This window comes from Pan paniscus, chromosome 5 (genome assembly GCF_029289425.2).
Source record: "Pan paniscus chromosome 5, NHGRI_mPanPan1-v2.0_pri, whole genome shotgun sequence".
Lineage (NCBI taxonomy): Eukaryota > Metazoa > Chordata > Mammalia > Primates > Hominidae > Pan > Pan paniscus.
In genome coordinates, this window is record NC_073254.2 from 158680913 (window position 1) to 158699578 (window position 18666).

Genomic DNA, 18666 nt, shown 5'->3' on the forward strand with positions numbered 1-18666 from the left:
AGAGTAGAAAGCTGACCATAACAGAAAGGGCCCATATTTTTGAGTTACGACACTGATTTCCTGCCTTAAAAATGACTGACATTTTCAAGGCACCTACCATTTACTGGGGATTATGCCAAGGGCTTTTTATGCCTCATCTCATTTTATATCTACAAACAGGCGATTTTATTAGTCCTGTTATTTTGCAGGTAAGGAAACAGATTCAGAGGGGAAGCATAGCAGCAAACGGCTAGTACCTGAGGGAAAGACCCTGGATTTAAACTTAGCCTGCTGGCCTCAAGAACTTGGACTCAAGAGCTGGGAAACATCATGCCAATGTTTCCCAAAGTTTGAAACAGAATCTCTGGCAGTCTGTGACAGGATTTTATTTGGTGCACAGATGCTTCATTAAATTTTGAGAAAGTTATTTTCTTTGAAGTTCTTTCAATTTTTCTTTTAAATCTAAGTTTCCATTTCAGGTCATCTCTTTGCTCATGCGTATGAGTATATACTGTTAGAAGCAACCAGGCCACATCTTGAATGCTTTGCTACTTAGAAATTTCTTCTGCCAGATACTCTAAGTCATCTCTCTCAAGTTCAAAGTTCCAAAGATCCCTAGAGCTGCCAGTCTCTTTGCTAAAGCATAGCAAGAGCAACCTTTACTTCAGATCCCAATAAGTTCTACATCTCTGTCTGAGACCACCTCAGCCTGGACTTCACTGTTTATATTACTATCAGCATTTGTTCACAACAATTTAACAAGTCTCTAGGAAGTTCCAAACTTCCCCTCATCTTCCTGTCTTCTTCTGAGCTCTCCAAATTGTTCCAACCTCTGCCCATTACCCAGTTCCAATGATGCTTCCACATTTTCAGGTATCTTTACAGCAATGCCCCACTTCCCGGTACCAATTTTCTGTATCAGTTCATTCTCTTATTGCTATAAGGAACTACCTGAGACTGGATAATTTATGAAGAAAAGAGGTTTAATTGACTCACAATTCTGCAGGCTGTACAGGAAGCATGGCTGGGGAGGCCTCAGGAAACTTACAATCATGGTGGAAGGTGAAGGGGAAGCAGGCACATCTTCACATGACAGAGCTTGTGAAGAAAGAGGGAAGGGGGAAATGCTACATACTTTTAAACAAGCAGATCTCGTGAGAACTCACTATCATGAGAACAGCAAGGAGGAAGTCCACCCCCATGATCCAATTACCTCCCACCAGGCCCCTCCTCCAACACTAGGGATTACAACTCAATATGAGATTTAGGCGGGGACACAGACCCAAACCATATCAAGACCTGAATGGCCAAAACAACTTTGAAAAAGCAAAACAAAGTTGGAGAGCTAACTCTACCTGATTTCAATGCTTCCTATAAAGATATAGTGTTCAAGACAGTGTGAGATAGAAGTAAAGGTAGACAAATAAATCAGTGAAACAGAAAAGAGAGTGGAGAAACATGCCCACACATAAATGGAAAACTGATTTTCAACAAAGGTGCAAAGGCAATTCAGTGGAGAAGGGATCATCTTTTCAAAAAATGGTGCTGGAATAATAAAACATCCATATGCAATAATAATAACCTTTTATCCATGTCATGCACCATATACAAAAATTAGCCCCAAATTGATCATTGACCTAAATGTAAAACCTAAAGCTAAAAATCTTCTAGATGCTAACATAGGAGAAAATCTTTGTGGCCATGGGTTAGGCAATAATTTCTTAGATACAACACCAAAATGATGATCCATTTTTTAAAAACTAATATATTGGACTTAATCAAAATTTTAAAATGCTCTTTGATGGATACTGTTAAGAGAAATAGAAGACAGACCATAGATTGGGAGAAAATACTTGCAAAGCACATATCTAATAAAGGACTTGTATTAGAATACAAAGAACTCTTAAAATAAAGAAGTTGCCCTGCAGTAAAAGAGTGAAATTGAGAAGCAAAATGAGTCCTGGCAGCATTGCCTAAATGTTGCTAGACTGGGGCTAGATGTAGCTAGACTGGGGCTTTCCCACAGTTTGATTACATGAGCCCATGAATTACCCTTTCTGTCTGGTTCACGTAAGGTTTCTATTACTTGTCACCAAAAATACATCCTCATTTAGAGGAATGGAAGTATGAGAGAGAGGATCCAAAAGATGGAACATAAAAATGATTTTTCTATAAGAGTAACTGTTGAGAAACAAAAGATTTAGTGTGATCACAAGGAACTGGTGGCTAACTTGATCATACACTTGGCTATGAGTTTAGTTTGTTTTGTTTGTTTGTTTGCTTGCTTGTTTGTTTTTGAGACAGAGTCTCTATCACCCAGGCTGGAGTGCAGTGGCATGATCTTAGCTCACTGTAACCTCCACCTCCCAGGTTCAAGTGATTCTCCTGCCTCAGTCTCCTGAGTAGCTTGGATTACAGGCATGTGTCACCCACACCCGGCTAACTTTTGTTTTTTCAGTAGAGACGGGGTTTCGCCATGTTGACCAGGCTGGTCTCAAACTCCTGACCTCAAGTGATCCACCCGCCTCGGCCTCCCAGAGTGCTGGGATTACAGGCATGAGCCACTGTGCCCGGCCAGGTTCATTTTTTTACTGAGTATGTATTATATTTTTAAAAAATAATTTCAACTTTTATTTTAGATTTGGGGGTACATGTGCAGGTCTGCCACATGGAAACGCTGTATGACGCTAAGGTTTGGGGTATGGATGATCCCATTACCCAGGCAGTGAGCACAACACCCAACAGGCAGTCCCTCAGCCCTCAGCCCCCTCCCTTCCTCCTCCCTAAAATTTTTAAAGCACACATATTTCAATCCAAAAAAAATTAACTGCTGGATATTTACCCTAGATAAACCTGTGCACCAAGAGAAATGTGTAAAGATATTTGCTACAGCTTCATTGTAATAATAACACAATTACAAACAACTGAGTTGTCCATCAAAAAAAGACCAGTTATGCAATCCATTGTAGATTCACATCGTAGCTGGGCTAGGTGGCTCATGCCTGTAATCCCAGCACTTCCGGAGGCCAATGCAGGAGGATTGCTTGAGGCCAGGAGTTCAAGACCAGCCTGGACAACATAATACCCCTATCTCTACAAAAAAAAAAAAAAAAAAACTACACACACCAGTAGTCCCAGCTACTCAAGAGGCTGAGGTGGAGCTTGAGCGCAGGAGTTCGAGGCTGCAGTGAGCCATGATTGTGCCACTTGCACTCCAGCCTGGATGACAGAGCAGGACTCTGTCTCATAAATACATACATACATACATAAAGATTCATATCATGCAATGCCTGGCAATAGTTAAAAAGAATGAGATGGATCTGTTTGCACTGACATGGAAAGAACTACAAGACATTGCTATGTAAAATAAGCAAAGCAAATCAAATCATTAGCATATTTAGTGTTTAAAATAAAATACACCAAAACCCCTCTATATTTCTATATGGGAACATGCACATGTAGGTAAATGTATACAAAAGAACTGGAAGTTTCCACCTCCAACTGTTAATTGGGTTTACCTCTGCGGGGATGGGGATTGGAAGCAGTTAAAAGGAGCCCTTCACTACATCTGTTTTGTTTGAATTGTTTGCACATAAATAAATTCACTAGAACTTGTTTAACTAAAACAAATGAAAGAGTATTAATAATTTTACTGAGTGCAAATGGTGTACTAGCTATTATGTAAAATAGATAAGGTCTCTGCCGAATGGAAATGGCTACATGTACACAGTTTTAGAGTCAATATATTAGGGACTTATGCTCATAACTTCCAATAATAAAGTGATCAAGTGTACTAAAAAAAGAGACTTTTTTTAGAAGGTCAATTAGGATAGGATATAAGGAACAGACAATGTTTTATATTTATGAATAGAATATCTGACTAACGAATGGTTTTTCAGAAGCTCATCTATAGGTTCCTTGTTGGAAACTCAATGCATTTTCCCACAGAAAGGATGTTTAGGTTTCCAAGTCACAAAATCTGTTGTATCAGTATTCTGTAATAGGACACATCAGAAACACTCCAGAAATTAAGGCAAAAATTTGTTGAATGCTACAGAGGAGCTCACAGAATCTAGGGATACACGAAATTTCAGCCCTTAGGAAGAACAAGGACCAACGTAACTCTCAGATATAGGCTGCTAATGGACAGATGGGTTATCAGTCTTTTCTGAAAATCAGAATCTTCAATCAAGTGATATAAGAAAAATATTGGTAAACCCTTGTATCTGTCTACTTCAGCTTCCTAGATTCTTGAAACTGGCAGGTCCTCAAAATGTTGAAGTTTTGAAGACTTTCTAAGTTCACATCCAGCTGTGCTACTTGCCATGTGACTTTGAACAAATTACTTAATTGTAACTATCTTCATCTGTAAATATGGGGACAAAACCATACCTAGCTCCTAGACTTTTTGAGAGGATTAAGTTAAATGTTAAATTATTGGCATAGAATATATATTCAATTAATAATAACTCTGATTATTTTCTTTTCATAAACAAAAATACATCAAAATGTTAAGTATTCATAATAGAGCATGTATAAAAGGATAGTCTCTCATCATTTACAATAAGATTCTCTAATAAGAGCATTTTATTCTAATTGTAAAGAGAAATATTTTTAAAGGTCTGAGTTGCAATAATCTGATGACTAGAATTACAGTACGATCTGCTACTCAAATTAGACATTTTTATGATCAGTCAACAATGTTCAGATGTCTTTAGTAGAGTTTAAGAACTACAACTAAGGAAATTTTACCCTTTTAAGTTAATACAATTTTTGCTTCCAAAGAAAAAGATAATAGAGTTCTTTAATTGGAACTGACTTAGTTCAACAGATCCAAGTGAGTTTCAAAAATGTATATTTCATGCTGTGGTTCTTTTTTTGTATATTCATTATTCATGATGGTTCTGTCTTGGTCTTGAACAAATAAACACCAGAATATTTCAAAATACTGAACTGTCTGTCCTGGCAAGAAATAGATCCCAAATGACTAAAACCAAAAAGGTCACAAGATGTTTCCCTTCATTTTGTCATTTGATCTTAGATAGGCTGCTCTCAAAACACAAGCTACAATAAGTAGCTATTTCAAGACAAGACAGCCCAAATCTATCATTTAAAAGAGGAAATAAGTGGTGAGGACATTGCATTCCTAAACTAGAACTTCTGAACTGAAAACTTTTTGTTTGTTTAAAGTAATTCCACATGACAAGAAATCAGTAAGAGAAGAATCCCACATTAGTGATGGCATATTAAGAGCTGGCTTTCTGACCACCCACTTCACTGCCTTTCAACCAGCCTCCTCTACACATATGCAGGTTGCAAAGTGAGACACTTGCTTTCCTACACTCCATGTGATGGAGGTAGAATAGCCATATGGCCCAGTTCTGCCCAATGAAGTATAAACAGAAGTCTCTGCTTGAGGCTTCTTAGCAATGCTATTTTAAAGGCTGGGCAGGCTGGGCCCCGTGGCTCACACGTGTAATCTCAGCACTTTGAGAGGCCGAGGCAGGAGGATCACATGAACACAGGAGTTTAAGACCAGCCTAGGCAACATAGGGAGAACCCATCTCTACAAAAACATTTAAAAGTTAGCCGGGCATGCTGGTGCAAGCCTATGGTCCCAGCTACTTGAAAGGCTGAGGTGAGAGGATTGTGAGAGCCTGGGAGGTCAAGGCTGCAGTGAGCCATGACAGCACCACTGCACTCCAGCCTGAGTGACAGAACAAGACCCTGTCTTCAAAACAAAACAAAACAAAACAAAACAAAACAAAACATCAAATAAAGGTTGGGCTGGCAACTTCTACCACACTTTGCACCTGCTTCTTCCTCTTTCTTCCCACTTGGGACACTGACAAGATGCCTGAAGTGAAACTATTTTTCACACAAATGAGAGCCACATGAAGACATGGTTGAGCCACCATCTCAGGCCTGGAAACTTGTCTCTAGATATCTTTGTCACTTGAGGCAAATAAACTCCTTACTTATTTAAACCTACCTTTCTGGCCAGGCGCAGTAGCTCAAGCCTGTAATTCCAGCACTTTGGGAGGCCGAGGTGGGTGGATCACCTGAGGTCAGGAGTTTGAGACCAGCCTGGCCAACATGATGAAACCCCATCTCTACTAAAAATACAAAAATTAGCTGGGCGTGGTGGCAGGCACCCATAATCCCAGCTACTCGGGAGGCTGAGGCAGGAGAATCACTTGAACCTGGGAGGCGGAGGTTGCAGTGAGCCGAGGTTGCAGTGAGCCAAGATTGCACCATTGCACTCCAGCCTGGGTGACAAGAGCAAGACTCCATCTCAGAAAATAAAATAAAATAAAATAAAAATAAATAAACCTACCTTTCTTGGGTCTTCAGTTGCTTGCAGGCAAACACATTTATAACTGATAAAAGTAGGCTGGGCACAGTGGCTCATACCTGCAAATCCCAGAGCTTTGGAAGGCCGAGGTTGGAGGATCACTTGAAGACAGGAGACTAAGCCTGGGCAACATAATGGCAACTTGTCTCTAAAAAAAAAAAATTAGTCGGTGTGGTGGCATGAGCCTAGCTACTCAGGAGGCTGAGGCAGTGGGATCACTTGAGCCCAGGAAGTCAAGACTGCAGTAAGCTATGATTGCACCACTGCACTCCCAGCCTGGGTGACAGAGCAATAACCTGTCACTAAAAAAAGTAGCAATTTATTTTTCCAGAGACTATAAAGCACCTTAAAGAAAGATGTTTTCATCAGATTGCACTAGGAATGCCTGAGAAACTTGATTTACATGGTGTGAAATGTGAATTTTTCTTTCCTGTACTTATTACCAAAATCAACTCTCCTGAAAAAACAAAGCTAACAGTTTGGAAATTTTTTATTGACATGTAGAATGAATACAGTCATCCTTCAGTACCTGTGGAAGATTTGTCCTAGGACCCCCCCACTGATATCTAAATTCAGGGATGCTCAAGACCCTAATATAAAATGGCATAGTATTATCTGCAAATAACCTACACACATCCTCCCCATGTACTTTAAATCATCTTATAATACCATAACTTATAATACCTAATACAATGGAAATTCTATGTAAATAGTCATTATACTGAACTGTTTAGGGAATAATGACAAGGAAAAAAGTCTGTTATATGTTCAGTACAGAGGTAATTTTAAAAGTTTTTTTATCTGCAGTTGATTGAATCCACGGGTGTAGAACTCATGAATACAGAAGGCTGATGTATATAATTTTAAGAGAATATCAATGAAATTGTAATGTGGATACATAATATCTTTTCAGTTTTCTTTTCCTAAAGAAGGTAAAAAACATTCTTCACTACTAAGTTGAAATATCACAGCATAACAATTACATAATGTTTTTCTTTTTGTTTGTTTTTTTTTTTTGAGACAGTTTGACTCTGTTGCCCAGGCTGGAGTGCAATAACACGATCTTGGCTCACTGCAACCTCTGCGACCAGGGTTCAAGTGATTCTCCTGCCTCAGCCTCCCGAGTAGCTGGGATTACTGGTGTGCACCACCATGCCCAGCTAATATTTGTATTTTTTGTAGAGATGGGGTTTCACCATGTTGGCCAGGTTGGTCTTGAACTCCTAACCTCAAGTTATCCACCCGCCTCAGCCTCCCAAAGTGCTGGATTACAGGCGTGAGCCACCGTGCTTGGCCCTACAATTACACAATGTTTTTCACACTGGGGGTGCGGTAGATGAAGTAAATAAATATGTGCATCTCTTAGAACCAAATATGGGGATTTTCCAAGCTCTACCACTCCCTGCCCCACCCCTTTCCTCCTGAATTTACAACGTACATTTTGGAGACAGTTCTAGATTATTTCTAATTTTTGTAATTAAAATTACTTAATGGTATTATAAACTACAGAAAAGTTACTACTATCTTTATTCAACTGATTTCCTCAAAATAGAAGAGACTTTTGAACTACAGGCAGGGTTTACCTGCCATGAAAGGGCCCAATATCCATCTGTGGGTATTTTAAGGCCTCTGTACACCTGCCAGATCAAAGTTCTCATGCCCCTGGGATTAAGTTAGTAGTTGGTCATCACACGTAGAATTGCATAATTTAGGGCATAGGGTGGGGTCACCCAGGGGCTAACTCAGGGGAAAAAAAACCCCACAGATATGGAAGGAAAAAAGACCTCATAGAGCCATCATGCAGTTATATTTAAGGGACTTTGGAGTAAGATTTCACTGCAGCAAGTTTATACTGATTTTCTTTTAAAAATTAATAACTGGATTAAGATACATCCTACTGCCAGTTATAAATGCAAATATATGACTTGGGAGGGGCAACACATTTATTCAGCAACATCCCCATACACTTTAAAGTTTACTTGGATTAGTAAATTAGAACAGTGGAGCAAACGAACTATTCATTTGACTTTCAGGTTGCTAATTCTTTAATTGCATTAATTAAAAACTAGTACAACCATGAACTTACATTCACTTCCCCAAAAGTATTTAATCAATCAGTCACGTAATAGTTTCATAAATGTGGGCAAATTAACTCATCTAGTTTGTAAAAATAAAGTTACTACCTCACCAGGTGATTGTTCACATGAACATGTGTGAACCACGTAGCAACACAGAAAGTCTCAGATCCCAGGTATCCTGAGCACCAAGGTCTGCTAACTTATTCTAGGGCAGTAGAACAATAATCTGGTATTTTTCCAAATTCTGCTATTAGCTCTGTTGAAGGCCTCTGGGGTTCTCTCAACTCTCACGGCTATACTGACTGCAACCATCTCGGAGACATGTAACAGGTCTGTTGACTTCAAACCCCAAGCCCTTAGTCATTTACCATTGCTATACTGTCTTGGCATAGCATAAAAGTCTCTAGAGAGATATGACGCAGAGCCCTTTCCAGGGAAAGGCACATTTATTATTCCTAGGACCAAAGTTTCTGCCAGATATTCATCTACTCTGTGAGCTGGGCTAGACAAGGTAGAAACCACAAGTATGTCTTCCCTTTAGGCTCAGAGCAAAGTCAGGGCATCTTTTCTCATAAGCTTGGGGCTTAGAGAGTAAAGTCACAGTCCAAAGAAAAAACAAACCCTCTTAAAGCTCTGCAGGGAACTTTATGAGAGGGAAGATGACTCAGCACAAGAGAAAGAGTGTGTTGATGCCTTTGTTCCTCCAGAATGATGGCCTCATTGTGTTCCTGTGTTCCTGACATCTTTGATGTGTCCTTTAATGCTGGCCAGTGCAAGATGTTAGATTATGGGGACACGGTGGTGGGGAGGGTGCTGTGGTCAACATATGCTTTCAAGGCTCCATCTACTTTCAACTTCCTCAGTACATGTTCATCTTTCCCTCCTATGAAGTCTTTTTTTTTTTTTTTTTTTTTGAGACAGAGTCTTGCTTTGTTGCTCAGGCTAGAATGCAGTGGCACGATCTTGGCTTATTGCAACCTCCACCTCCCGGGTTCAAGCGATTCTCCTGTCTCAGCCTTCCGAGTAGCTGGGATTACAGGTGCCCGCCACCATGCCTGGCTAATTTTTATATTTTTAGTAGAGATGGGGTTTCACCATGTTGGCCAGGCTGCTGTGACCTCAGGTGATCCACCTGCCTCAGCCTCCCAAAGTGTTGGAATTACAGGTGTGAGCCACCGCGCCTGGCCCCTCCTGTGAAGTCTTGTAACACAACTTATTCTTATGTTCAGATCTCATTATTTTTATGGGAATAGCTTTTCTCCTTAGGTCGATTATAAATTATTTGAGGACAGGATGCACAGATTAGAAGTAGACTGTGAAGGCAACAAATACTTGCTAAATGTTTGTCATTGATAAGATAAGGGAAAAGTGTATTTGATAAAAGAGGTAACTCCTACCTGGTGTAGGAGTTTGGAAGCATTCTTACAAATCAAGAAATGTTGAAGAAAAATGTCTAGAGGTGTCACTAGACTAGGAAAGTGGGTCAGGAAGCATGAGAAAAACAAGATATTCACTAGAAGAGGAAGTGGATTTTGAGGCCAGGAATAAGGTCAGTGCTGCAGACACTGCAGGAATAACCACAAGAGAAATTCCAGCCAGGAGGGGCCGCCCATGCCTGGGGAGCATTTAGCGGGTAGATCCACATTTGAACTGCTCCTCAGGGCCTCTTCTGTGGCATTGGAGAATATCACTGTAGGACTTTGGACTATTGTGATTTGTCTATTGCAAAACATATGCATAGAGTCGTTTGTTTATCTCTAAACAAAGCTTGATTTTACTACACTGCAATTATTGAACTTGCAAGGGGAGTTCATACCAGTTTACTACACTATCCCATGGACAGTTTTCTCAGGTTTTGGCTTATGCCAAAGCACATGATTTTGGAGTAAAAAAAGACTCTGTCATTTCAACTTTCTACGCCTAGTTTTCGCTCTTCCAAAATGGGAATATTTCTCATCTCAACAAGGTGTTGCTTTTAACACCTTACCAGAGATACATAATAGACCCTTCATGAGTATTAGTTTCCTTCCTGTCTTTATGCCATAAATATATCTGGCAAGATGATTATAACTTGAAACATTAGTGCATATTTAAGCCATAATAAATGTTTCCTAGAAGAAAGCAAAGGAAATAGCCTGAAACTTCAGAATCATTGAAGGAAGCCCAAGAAGGCATTTAGTTACTTTAGTATTGCTCTTCTAAACAGATGACCTATGACACAAAGCAAACTATCTTTCAATTAAGTTATTTTTGTTTTATGATGCATTCAGTTTTCATAAAATCAACTCTAGGAATTAGTTTATTTCCTTCCATGAAGAAAACAATTTTTTGATTTCTATAAAAAAATTATATCTTTTATATCTATATCATAAATAATTTTAATTTTAAATGCTGTTTAAAAGTAATTTTAACTGGCATTTTCATTGGCTGATACTTACAATCTTGAAAATTTGATTTTGCTTATATTGACACATATTTCTAACTATCCATTTAGATATTCTCCTAAGGTCTCTTACCACATCAAAAGGATATATAAACAAGTATTGTTTTAAAACAAAACTGAGAATATAGTAATCATGTTACTATCTATGTGTATCTCATAACATGATGTTGATGTTGTAAAACTCAAATACACACAGTAAAATTTATTTTTAAAAAAACCAAAACTGAGAAAACAGCAACCAATAATTTTTTCTTGGTCCTAAAAAGAGCAAACACAAACATATCATTTTTCTATGCATGCATAATAAACACCTTTACTTTTTTCGACGTGGTTAACAGTCACTAATAAAGTCAGAGGATATTGATGATATATATATGCACATATATATAATTATATTAAAAAAGGAAATGTCTATTTCAGGCCCAAATTATTATCTGTTAATAATAATCATTAGTAAATAAGAAAAGGTACTTCAATCAACAAATACTTACTGAGCTTCTATTATATACCCAGCACATAGCGCTGGCTTCTATAAATCTGGGTGTGAATGAGACCCCTTATTTCTTACTAGTTATATTGTATATTTACAAATGATTGAATCATATATGCTTTATTTTTTACTGCATTAAAACACATGTACTTCTTAAAGCTTAATATTTAAAAACATGAATTTTATCAGAAAAATAAATCAACGAAGAAGCCAGAGGGTTGGGTCAAAATGTTTCTCAGCTGTAAGAGCTCCTAGATTGATAGCCAATAAGCTATCTGGAAGTCATTCTCTTCCTTTAAAATTCAGCCTAGTTATAGAAAGCCCTCTCGCTCCCACAGGGCATATTAGCAATAGCAGTTGAGATCAGAGGGTTGGAGGAGTAGAGATAGGGTTCATACAAATTGAAGCCATATGTACTAGACGAGATTATTGTCCAAAATTCTTCCCTCCATCCCTCAGTCATGTAAACCTAAGGCTCACTGAAGTGGGTGGGGTGTATTTCTCCCCTCTATTCATGATCCACCCATGTAGCTGGCTCTGGACATGGAATGTCACTGAACATGACACACGCAAAAGACTTAAATGTGCTTGCGTCCTTCAGCTCCGCCTCTCGCACCCCTGTGATTGCCATGAAGACAGCATGCACCAGCTAGCTGCTATCCCTTCAGTCTGGGCCCCAGAATGAGACACACAGTCTTATGTTTAACCTGAAGTCTGCCAAGCCAAGATGACCCACAGCCTGAAGCAGAGTTATCCCAGCTCACCCACAGACCTGTAAGCAAAAAAAAAAAGCTTCATGTTGTAAACTACTGAGTGTTTTTGAGATTTGGGAGATAAGGAGATAAATAGCTAACTAAAACACCACTGCTGGTTAAAATAAACAGCACATTTTTTCACTTGTTCACATTGGTACGTCCAGATTGTAACATTCTAATAGTATGAAGACTATGTATTTTACATAAAGAGACTCTAACGAGTTGCACAATTAGTTTAAGATCCCTATGAGAAGTAATAAACCATACCAATGTAGAGAATTATGAAACACAGGTGGGAGTCAGTAGAAAGTGAAGAAACACCGCCACAAATGAGTAAAGCAGGTCTAGTAGGCTTGTCTGTTGAGTTACTGAGTACTGGCATGTCCCAATGGCATTGACACAACCATCACACTTGAATTCTTTTCCTGTTAATAACACAAAGCTTCTCTTTTCCATTCATAATTGAAACATACTTTCATAGGTCAAAGACTTTGGCTTCAGAAATTTAATAAAATGAGACTTTAATTTGATATCAAATCTAATTTGAAAGGCAAGCACAGTGAGTGATGGTCTTCTTTGTTTAAGTTACTGAGGAAAGTACAGAGGCGACTATTATGTAAATTACACACTTGTACCAAGACAAGGTTGAATGCTGTCACAGTGAGCTCTGTGAATGGAGGTGAGGCAACCATGCAAGCTGAGAAAAATAATGAAGAAACGATTCATTACACAGCACACATCCTATATGTAGGACACAAAGGCAAGCAGAATCAACATGCAACATGTTGGCCAACACCATACTCACATTGGGAGGAGAAATGTAGTTTCAATAAAACATTATCCATAACTTGTTGATTTGAACTTTTCTGCTTGGTAGTTGTGTTGAAATCTAATTTTAGATGTTGTTTCTGTTTTATGGGTGTAACATGTGTAAGAGGTAGGAAGTGTTGCCTCAGTTAGTATCCAGTTGTTGTGAGTGATACAGAAGCCAGCACAAACCCACTTTAACGGGAAAGAAAAAGTACTTATTCATGTAGCGGAAAAGCCTCAGTGTCATGAACTGCTTGACCCAGGAACTCCAAAAATGTAATCAAAATTTGTTTTCTTTCAGTTCCTTGGCACTGCCTTTTGCTGTGTCAGCTTCATTTTTAACATTCATGTGGTAGCTTCTGTATCTCCAGGCTCACATCTTCCTTATCACCACAGGTTCCTGTGGAAAAAGAAAAACGAGGCAGGGTGTGTGGTGGCTCAGCCTGTCATCTCAGCACTTTGGGAGGGCAAGGCAGTTGGATCGCTTAAGCCCAGGAATTTGAGACGAGCCTGGGCAACCTAGAGAGACCTTATCTCTACCCAAAATTTTAAAAATTAGCCATGTATGGTGGCATGTGTCTGTGGTCCCAGCTGCTCGGGAGGCTGAGGTGGGAGGATTGCTTGAGCTTTGGAGGTCGAGGCTACAGTGAGCTATGATCTCACCACTGCACTCCAGCCCGGGTGACAGAGAAAGACGCTGTCTCAAAAAAGAAAAAGTAGACCCCATGCAACTGTAATATTCACTCAGATGGAACCAATCACTGTAGCCAGGGCCTCATGCTTCTGTGGCGTTACTGGAAGTGTGCATACTGATCATTTTCAATGACAGGTGGGGCTAGGAGAAAGGTTCCCAGAAGGAAATCAGGGTCCTCTCAGGAAAATAAGATTTATTTTTGGTGAACAAGCATCAGCAACTCTCTTCTACAGCAGGAGTTGGCAAACTATGGCCCACGGGCCAAACTTATCCTACTGCCTGTTCTTATACAACCCACTATTTTCAGGCTCAAATTACTATCTGTTAATCAGTAATAATAATTACTAAAGAAGAAAATAATGTATGTCAATCAATAAATATTTATTGTAATAAATTAAATTATTTATTGTAAGGAAGCCAGTTGGTTAGCAGAAAGAGATGCAATAAAGATTGGGTTTTAGGCTGGGTGCAGTGGCTCACACCTATAATCCCAGCACATTGGGAGGCCGAAGCAGGAGGACTGCTTGAGCCCAGGAGTTCAAGACCAGCCTGGGCAACATAGTGAGATTCCATCTCTACAAAAAAATACAAAAATAAGCCGGGTGTCATGGCATGTGCCTATAGTCCCAGCTACTCGGGAGGCTGAGGTGGGAGGATTGCCTGAGCCCAGAAGGTCGAGGCTGCAGTGAGCCGTGATCTCGCCATTGCATTCCAGCCTGGGTGACAGAGTGAGACTGTCTCAAAACAAACAAACAAAACAAAACAAAAAATCCCCACATTATTTCAAATAAGGTCACATTCTGAGGTTCCCAGTGGACATGAATATTGGAGGGAGAGACATTTAACCCACTAGAGCTGGGTTCAATAAAATCATACTCTCAGGAATTTGAAATGGGGTAACTAATAGTGGGAGTTGAAGTTTAAAAGATATCCTAGAAGAAGGGAAGGGGCAGGAGGAGCCTGGAGCAAACCAAACTTATGAGCAAGATAAAAGTACAAAAAATCATAAATCGTAGTTACAGCAGAAGCTTTGAGGAAGGGAAATGGTGTGGAATAAACCACAAGGAAGTCAGCTGGTAGCAGAAAGGGAAGCAAAAGGACACTAAGAGGAGCAGAGATCAAGAGTATCAGAGTCATGTTAATAATACCACAGCACTCAAATGACAAGGATAATGCACTGTCCCTTAGCTGCCGTGGAATCAATACAGATTCTGAAGATATCTGTTGGTCTTTAGTTTCTTTGAGATTCTGTGTCTCTTTTTGCCAAATATATATTTATAATAATCACCATTGCTACATCTTGCTGAAGGATGTCTCTTTTACTTACAATCTGAAGAGCTTAACAGCTTGACTATATATATGGGTGTGTGTGTGTTTGAGATGGAGTTTCACTCTCGTTGCCCAGGCTAGAGTGCAATGGTGTGATCTCAGCTCACCGCAACCTCTATGTCCTGGGTTCAAACAGTTCTCCTGCCTCAGCCTCCTGAGTAGCTGGGATGCACCACCACACCTGGCTAATTTTGTATTTTTAGTAGAGATGGGGTTTCTCCATGTTGGTCAGGCTGATCTCAAACTCCAGACCTCAGATCTGCCTGCCTCGGCCTCCCAAAGTGCTGGGATTACAGGCGTGAGCCACCGCGCCTGGCCAGCTTGACTATATTTAAGATAACTGTTGAGTAAAATTTATGTGCTGTATGCCCATTGAGGTCTCAGTTATTCTAATTAATCTTTTCTTGCCATATTTATAAAAAGTATTGAGTTAAAGAACTGTGTTGGGTTATTATAAAAGATAGCTATGTCAGCCAGATTGAGCCAAATGATAATGGCAGTCAAAATGTGACTGTCAACAGTGAGCATGCCAGGTGTCCTCATCAGCCTTTACTAGGAAGGCTGCAGTAACAACCCCCAAATCACCATGGTTTAAAACAATGAAGGATTATATCTCATTCATGTTGCTCATTAGCCATGGGTTGATGGCAATTCTTCTGCTCCATGTGTCTTCTTCAATATCTGAGATGTGAAATTCTCAGGGCACAGGGAAAAGAGGATAGAGTTGGCAAAAACACACAAGAATGATCAACACTTTTACTTCAATATAATGTAAGTCACATCCACTCATCTGCCATTGGCCAAAACAAGCCACATGTCGAAGACCAACATCAATGGAGCAGGAATGTGTACTTTTTCCATAGAAGGTTGTATTAGCCCCTTTTCACGCTGCTGATAAAGACCCCCCGACCATGATTCCAATTATCTCCCACCGGGTCCCTCCCACAACATGTGGGAATTATGGGAGTACAATTCAAGATGAGATTTGGGTGGGGACACAGCCAAACCATATCATTCCACCCCTGGCCCCTCCAAATCTCATGTTCTCACATTTCAAAACCAATCATACCTTCCCAACAGTCCGTCAAAGTCTTAACTCATTTCAGCATTAACCCAAAAGTCCACAGTCCAAAGTCTCATCAGAGACAAGGCAAGTCCCTTTCGCCTATGAGCCTGTAAAATCAAAAGCAAGCTAGTTACTTTCTAGATACAATGGGTGTACTGGTATTGGGTAAATACAGCCATTCCAAATGGGAGAAATTGGACAAAACAAAGGGGTTACAGGGCCCGTGCAAATCCGAAATCCAGTGGCAGTCAAATTTTAAAGTTCCAAAATGATCTCCTTTGACTCCAGGTCTCACATCCAAATCACGCTGATGCAAGACGTGGGTTCCCATGGTCTTGGGCAGCTCCACCCCTGTGGCTTTGCAGGGTACAGCCTCCCTTCCTCCAGTTGCTTTCACAGGCTGGTATTGAGTGTCTGTGGCTTTTCCAGGCGCACAGTGCAAGCTGATGGATCTACCATTCTGGGGTCTAGAGGACGGTGGCCCTCTTCTCAAGGCTCCACTAGGTGGTGCCCCAGTAGGGACTCTATGTGGGGGCTCTGACCCCACATTTCCCTTCTGCACTGTCCTAGCAGAGGTTCTCCATGAGGGCAACGCCCCTGCAGCAAACTTCTGCCTGGGCATCCAGGTGTTTCCATACATTTTCTGAAATCGACACGGAGGTTCCCAAACCCCAATTCTTGACTTGCAGACTCAACACCACATGGAAGCTGCCAAGGCTTGGGGCTTGCACCCTCTGAAGCCACGGCCCAAACTCTATGTTGGCCCCTTTCAGCCACAGCTGGAGCAGCTGGGACACAGGGCACCAAGTCCCTGGGCTACACACAGCACAGGGACCCGGGCCTGGTCAACAAAACCATTTTCTCCTAGGCCTCTAGGCCTGTGATAGGAGGGGATGCCGTGAAGACCTCCAACATGCCCTGGAGACATTTTCTCCATTGTCTTGGGGCTTAACATTCAGTTCCTCCTTACTTGTGCAAATTTCTGCAGCCAGCTTGAATTTCTCCTCAGAAAATGGGTTTTTCTTTTCTATCACATTGTCAGGCTGCAAATTTTCCAAACGTTTATGCTCTGCTTCCCTTATAAAACTGAATGCCTTTAACAGCACTCAAGTCACCTCTTGAATAATGCTTTGCTGCTTAGAAATTTCTTCCTCCGCCAGTGTGGTGGCTCATGCCTGTAATACCAGCACTTTGGGAGGCTGAGGCAGGAGGATCACCTGATGTCAGGGGCTCGAGACCAGCCTGGCCAACATGGTGAAACCCCATCTCTATTAAAAATACAAAAATTAGCTGGGTGTGATGGCACACACCCGTAATCCCAGCTACTCTGGAGGCTGAGGTAGGAGAATTGCTTAAACCCGGCAGGCGGAGGTTGCAGTGAGCTGAGATCGCGCCACTGCACTCCAGCCTCAGTGACAGAGCAAGACTCCATCTCGGAAAAAAAAAAAAAGAAAGAAATTTCTTCCTCCAGATACCCTAAATCATCTCTCTCAAGTTTAAAGTTCCTCAAATCTCTAAGGCAGGGGCAAAATGCCACCAGTCTCTTTGCTAAAACATAACAAGAGTCATCTTTACTCCAGTTCCCAACAAATTCCTCATCTCCATCTGAGACCACCTCAGCCTGGACCTTATTGTCCACACTGCTTCAGGCTTTCGGTCAAAGCCATTCAACAAGTCTCTAGGAAGTTCCAAACTTTCCCACATTTTCCTGTCTTCTTCTGAGCCCTCCAAACTGTTCCAACCTCTGCCTGTTACCCAGTTCCAAAGTTGCTTCCACATTTTCAGGTATCTTTTCAGCAATGCCCCACTCTACTGGTACCAATTTACTGTATTAGTCCTTTTTCATGCTGCTGATAAAGACATGCCTGAGATTGGGAAGAAAAAGAGGTTTAATTGGACTTACAGTTTGGCTGGGGAGGCCTCAGAGTCATGGCAGAAGGTGAAAGGCACTTCTTACATGGCGATGGCAAGAGAAAATGAGGAAGATGCAAAAGCATCAGAAACCCCTGATAAAACCATCAGATCTCATGAGACTTATTCACTACCACGAGAACAGCATGGGGGAAGCCACCCCCATGATTCAAATTATCTCCCACCTGGTCCCTCCCACAACACATGGGAATTATGGGAGTACAATTCAAGATGAGATTTGGGTGGGGACACAGCCAGACCATATCAAAGGCACTGTGAGTTATTATGGGCAGAGATATGTGTAATCCTCTCTCAGGAAGGGAAATTACTTAAAACAATAATAAAAGATAACTGGTTACCATGGAAACTATCATACAGAAACATGTATCAATATATTGATATAAATCTTTTCCTGATGATATGCAATTTATGAAAGCTATAAAGTAATATATATCTTAAATTTAATCATGTGTATATATTCTTATATATAAACTGTAATTGTTATCATTATCTAGTATGCATAAGAAACTGCTAGATTATATGTATGTATGTATGTGTGTGTGTGTGTGTGTGTGTGTGTGTAATCAGTTGTTCCTCTAAAGGAATTGTTTTTATTTTTTTAAGACAGGATCTTGCTTTGTCACCCAGGCTGGAGTGCAGTGGCATGATCATAGCTCACTGCAGCCTTGACTTCCCAGGCTCAAGCAAGCAGCTGGGACTACAGGTGTGCCACCACGCCCAACTAAGTTTTGTATT

General features: G+C 40.5%; 1 long non-coding RNA gene across 1 annotated transcript in view; it reads right to left on the bottom strand.

Moving 5' to 3' along the window:
- Positions 1-11026: 11026 nt before the first annotated feature.
- The window catches only part of LOC129398056 (uncharacterized), a 47943-nt gene continuing 40303 nt past the window's right edge, over positions 11027-18666 (bottom strand). The window contains exon 6 of the long non-coding RNA XR_008625790.2: positions 11027-13310. This is a non-coding gene — a long non-coding RNA (uncharacterized LOC129398056). The remainder of the gene's footprint in view (positions 13311-18666) is intronic.